Source organism: Schistocerca americana, chromosome 1 (assembly GCF_021461395.2).
Source record: "Schistocerca americana isolate TAMUIC-IGC-003095 chromosome 1, iqSchAmer2.1, whole genome shotgun sequence".
NCBI classification, from domain to species: domain Eukaryota; kingdom Metazoa; phylum Arthropoda; class Insecta; order Orthoptera; family Acrididae; genus Schistocerca; species Schistocerca americana.
This window is the reverse complement of record NC_060119.1, coordinates 1,151,926,238-1,151,931,748: the sequence shown is the minus strand read 5'-3', so window position 1 is coordinate 1,151,931,748 and position 5,511 is coordinate 1,151,926,238. Positions and strand designations below refer to the sequence as shown.

Below are 5,511 nucleotides of genomic sequence, written 5' to 3'. Positions count from 1 at the left end.
ATCAAACGACGTAGTATTTGTCGGGTAGTTCCGCATCCACAATCGCTGAGTACACAGTCACAGACGGTGCAGTATGGCACAGAGAAGACGCCTGCCGGACTCTATGCAGTGGAGCGGCGTAGAAAGAATAGAAGTAGGACAGTCGCAAACTGACGTGGTCCGATGGCATAATGTGAACTGTTCTGCTGTTTCTCGGATGAGGCGACAGTTTACAGACCAAAACTGCATCCCGGAGACCAGCACACGGCCGACCATGTGTGACAGCAGACAGAGTGGACCGTTATTTGGCTGTAAGGGCACGAGAGTACCGCCTAGTATTGCACGGCAAGTGGCATCTGATCTTACAGCAGTCACTGGACGTGTTGTATCGAGGCAAACAGTGTACAGAAGGTTGTGGCAGGGTGGGAATTTATACTGCTTTGTGTGCAAAATAAAGCCAACTTGCAAAATTTCCGTTTCTTGCTTTAATTTTGGATAACAGTGTATGTTCCACTGCCGCTGCTTCTCTTTCTCTCACACTCCCATTATCTCCTTCGCTCTTTCTATACCACAACCACTGCCTGATATCTTTTAGGATTTATCACTTTTCCTTCTCTTCCCCACTGCCAATGTCTCCTTCCCCCTCAGCATAAAAAATTCACGAATATGTTCGCATGCCAAAATTTATGGGGAAATTTTAAGGGTATAGAGGAGGGTAAGGCAACGGCCTTGCCGCAGTGGATACACCGGTTCCCGTCAGATCACCGAAGTTAAGCGCTGTCGGGCGTGGCCGGCACTTGGATGGGTGACCATCCAGGCCGCCATGCACTGTTGCCATTTTTCGGGGTGCACTCAGCCTCGTGATGCCAATTGAGGAGTTACACGACCAGATAGTAGCGGCTCCTGTCAAATAAAACCATCACAACGACCGGGAGAGTGGTTTGCTGACCACATGCCCATCCTATCCGCTTCCTCAGCTGAGGATGACACGGCGGTCGGATAGTCCCGATGGGCCACTTGTGGCCTGAAGGCCTAGTAGAGGAGGATAGAATGAGGCAGCTGGTACCCCAATTTTCAGTCGGACTCTCTTAAACGAATGATATTAGCATTTTTCCTGTGGTTCCCTTCTCTTCCCTGCCACAGCCGGGCAAGTCACTCATGTTAAAAGAATTATGAGTCAGTAAATGTCGATAGTTTACTTATGTGAAATAGGAATAACCGAAAACTAATTTTACATCTCAGACAGGATTTTACGTACACAGAAATTCTGCATGTGCTTCAGCACTGCAACAATCGATTACCAGAGCCTTTCTGATGATAACGGAGACACATTACAGCACATTTCCCCGTACTGCGTCAATTTGTGAACTACATTTTCACCTCACATCGGATATTATGAGCGTATTTCACGTGTACACGTAGGGTAAATTTCAGCCTATGTATTTCGGAAACGGATAAAGATATAAAGAAAATCTTCAAGGTTCTCTAACGAACCTCACATGAGCTAATAACTTCGAACCTCTGTGTGTCGAATACCAATAAAGAAATCATGAAAATTTTTAAGGTTGCTCGAGAGAAAAATTTTAACCATTTGCTACGCATAGCCGCCTTGGAATCTGTGGCACAGTTTTGGTATGAAAACTGGTAAAAACCATTTTTGTGGTTTTCTATGCAACCACCCACATGCCTCCAAAATTCTTTTAAGGCTCACCGTAGGCCACACTAAATACAAAAGAACCACCTGATTTGCTCCGTTTGCCTTAGCAGGAAGAAGAACGTAACATTCATGCTGTAGGATAGCGACAGTACGACGATCCTTCTGTTAGGTATACAAATGGTCCCTAGTCCAAGGGGTATCCAAAGCAGTTGACCCTACCCTTCTATCACCAATGGAACCCGAGATAGGAGACTCGGAAGAGTCCCATTTTTATGCGCGGCTTTTGGAATATATTAGGTAGTGCTTGGCTGTCACATGTGTCCCGATAATCAAAGTAATAAAACGACAAGAATTAATATAAACAACAGATGCTACCGTCTGCCCCTGCTGTATAGGTAATCCAGGATGAGTTGAGCGTCGACCTATGTTCTAACAGGGGTATGGGGCAAGGAAAGAGGAACAGATCTCGGGCGCCACGGGCAAGGTGATGTGAGGCAAAGGATGTTTACACATCGGCTCGAAAGGCTGCCAATTTCAGCCTTGTGTGCGCCGCACGCAGCAGATCAGAAGCTATGGCGTAAACTTACGACATGTTAGAAGCAAGATTTCGTGAAAGCACATTATACAGACGCTTGCGTTCAGAGACTCCTTACGTTATTTGTTTCTCACTGACAAACGTAATAGGAGTCGTCGCCGTGCTGCTAGCTCGCTGAGGATGCTGGCAGTCGTAAACAAAAGGCGGTGTGTACCGACCACAACTTCGGAACAAAGATCAACTTATCTTGGCTGGATGCTGTCTGGGGATGCTGGCGGTCGTAAACAAAAGACAGTCGACACGAAGGTTACCGATAGGTACGATCACAATTTCGGAAAGAAACTAAACGTATCTTGAGTATACTGTGTACACACGCACACACATACAAACAGTACCTCGCCCCATATCCCTGTCCATCGCATCACGTTGGTCACCCATTGTCACGCTCAATGGGGCCGGCGCAGCGGCATATTATAGTTATGTTCCGATTTAATTACACGTGTACTATTTTAAATCTCAGGTACTGTTACAGTGAATTAAAAAAAATCCCTGGGAGGTGCCGGAACACCGTTCCGGCCGAAATTAAGCCCTTGTCACGTTTATTTCTTGTAACGTTGCTTTCTCTTACGGGTAACTCTTAAATATCCCAAATCACTTGTGCTACGTAACGTCTTTTTCTTTAAATATAAATGAATCTATGTAAACTTGCGACAGTTGAAATTCGACGAAATGTGAACAGGCTGTGTAGCCGGTGTATATCAGGATACGTAACTTGGTATCTGCTCGTTGTCGTGGAGTTCTTGCCAAGAACTGGATTCACATTTTAGGTCCATTCAGTGTGCTATATGTATTACCAAACATATACACCTTTAAATTCTTCATTTGTGTAGCCATGTTGTCCGCAGTTGCTTTACAATTCTTGAGGGTATTTTTGTTCTGTCGTTGCAACTGCAAAAATGCGTATTTTTTTTTTTTTTTTTTTTCACCAGGAGCGTTTCGCTTTATTGGGGTAAAGTATCACCAGTGGTGGTGATTTTCGCTTGATTTCTCACTTACAGCGGGAAATGCCGTCTGCAAGCACATCGTTGATGTTTTTGTTCTTTAGACACTGGTAGCTGTGGTCTAATTTTTAGTTGTTCCACAGAACTATGCATTTCTTACGTTTTTCATTCCACTACTTGCTGTTTACTGTATATAGTTCTGCAGAATATGCATATCTTAGGTTTTTCACACCACACTTTTCCGCATACCACTGTTTACCTCGATGGGATACATACAATGAACTGAATTTTTAAAGGATGCCACAAAGATAATGCAGTTTCAGAATACCGTCACTGTCTACGAACTTCTCGGAACTCAAATGTTTCTCTTGAACAAGGTAAGAGTAAAATAAAAGTTCATTCCCAAGTTCATACACATTTTTGAAGATATTCGCATGCCAGAGTCAGGTAGAGTTACTGCAAAAAATTAGGGACGTGTGCTCAGTTCCCAAGTCTGTGCATATTTCTTGGAAACGTCTTAACTAAAGTGGTCGACTTTTAATGATTCCCTTCGATCACTGATTGAAGAACCTCATGACGGAGAGAGTTTCTCGGCGAATAAAAGTGTTATCAAATAGCATGGTGAGCCTCTTTACGAAAGTCTTCAGTCCCTTGCAACAGCCAGCCATACTACGATATCCATGAGTAAATATGGATATCACACCATCTTTCCAAATTAATATTGTCTTTAAACATAAAATGGTGTAGTATTTCAACAATATTTGTTGATTTTGCTCTAGGCGTTATTTTCCTGCACATAAGAAGATCCTCATGAAATTTGTTGACACGTATAAGCGGCACACAAATTGGATCACGTAATTGTGGTAGCCTGTAGCTTCATCCAGCTGAATAGCGAAATGACCATTACATTTCAGTTTTTCAACCAAGTAATTGTTAATGTCGTCAGCCTATCGAATATTTGGCAATTAATAGTGTTGTCTGACACAGGGACATTTATTTATTCAGTTATTTATTTAGCGCCCATAATATCACATTCATGATATTGGACTTGTCGAAGTACAAAAGATATGCAATATTATATATTTACATCATGTACAAAATCTTGTTATTCGTATCAACACATCTTTATAAAAAAACATTATTCTGCTTAAACAGATTATAAAATTATAGACGTACATACAGCTAAAATAAAAGCTAGCGAAACTCCTTGGTTGATTTTAGTAAAACTATTAAATACCTGTACCGTAGTTAAATAGGTATAGTAACATATGGCACAAAAGTTAGGTGCATAATTAGTGCGTCGACTAGCAACTTAGTCACTGAAAGCGATGTCTGAAATCTGTAGATCCAGATTCTTTTTTGAGAGAATTTCCTAATTTCAAGACTTAAAAAATTATTATTACTGGTATACGTATTTGTCTAAAAGAAAAATTGTCAGAAGATATGTTGAACAACCGTAGTAATTATACATGACTTTAGTAATGGAATACTTCACATTTGTATCAGACCTAAATTTGCGTTTTTCTTTTGAGTTGCATATATAAAAACTTTGACCATGTTCGTTATTTTCAAACGACTTTCACGGCAAATTTTCTAGAATTTAAGTGCTCAGTGGCGAGTTTTCTTCAGATGGAACATACCAGTAGACGTACACAGTTAAACAGTTTTTATATATATCACATCAGTATAAAAGAATATATTTTTGTATATTTTATGTTCTACTTTCCCTGATGGATAATGAAATAATTTGGAAATCACAGAATTAAAAGGTAGCTTTGCAAAACTAAAAAATAATCGAAATATTATATTTTCATTCATTCCACTCCGTTTAATACAGAGCACATTTTTAATGTAACAACAACAATTCAGTAGATCTAGTTTTCTCTGCTTTTTATTAAAAGCTTTTAAAGATCTCAGGAATCACCTTAAACGGAAATGAATTGCTTCTCTTTCACTGTTTAGCGCTGAAGAATTATAGATTTGTTTCTGTTATAATGCCTATATAGAACTTATTTTAAAAGAAATAAACAATTCAATTTCACCAGCACTACATGATATACTTTCAAAGGTCTTATGAAGAGCCCAAAGAAAGGCGACCATGGTGGGGGGGGGGGGGGGGCTAATAATATGTCATTTGTGGATTGTGCGGAAAAATGGTGTCGAACCGGAACCGGCTCAAGAAGAATGGCATTTGGGAAGTTTTGAAATGTGGATGTGAAGAACAATGCTTAATCTCAAGTGGACTACACCCTTATAAACGTAGAAGTACCGTAATGAAGTAAACAGGGGAAGAAAGAAAATAGTTGAAAGTGATCAGAAAGAGGAAATGGGATGAGGTA

General features: G+C 40.6%; 1 pseudogene; it reads left to right on the top strand.

The window, feature by feature from the left end:
• The first annotated feature begins 698 nt into the window (after positions 1-698).
• On the top strand, positions 699-816 carry LOC124558553 (annotated as a pseudogene).
• The last annotated feature ends 4,695 nt before the right edge of the window (positions 817-5,511 follow it).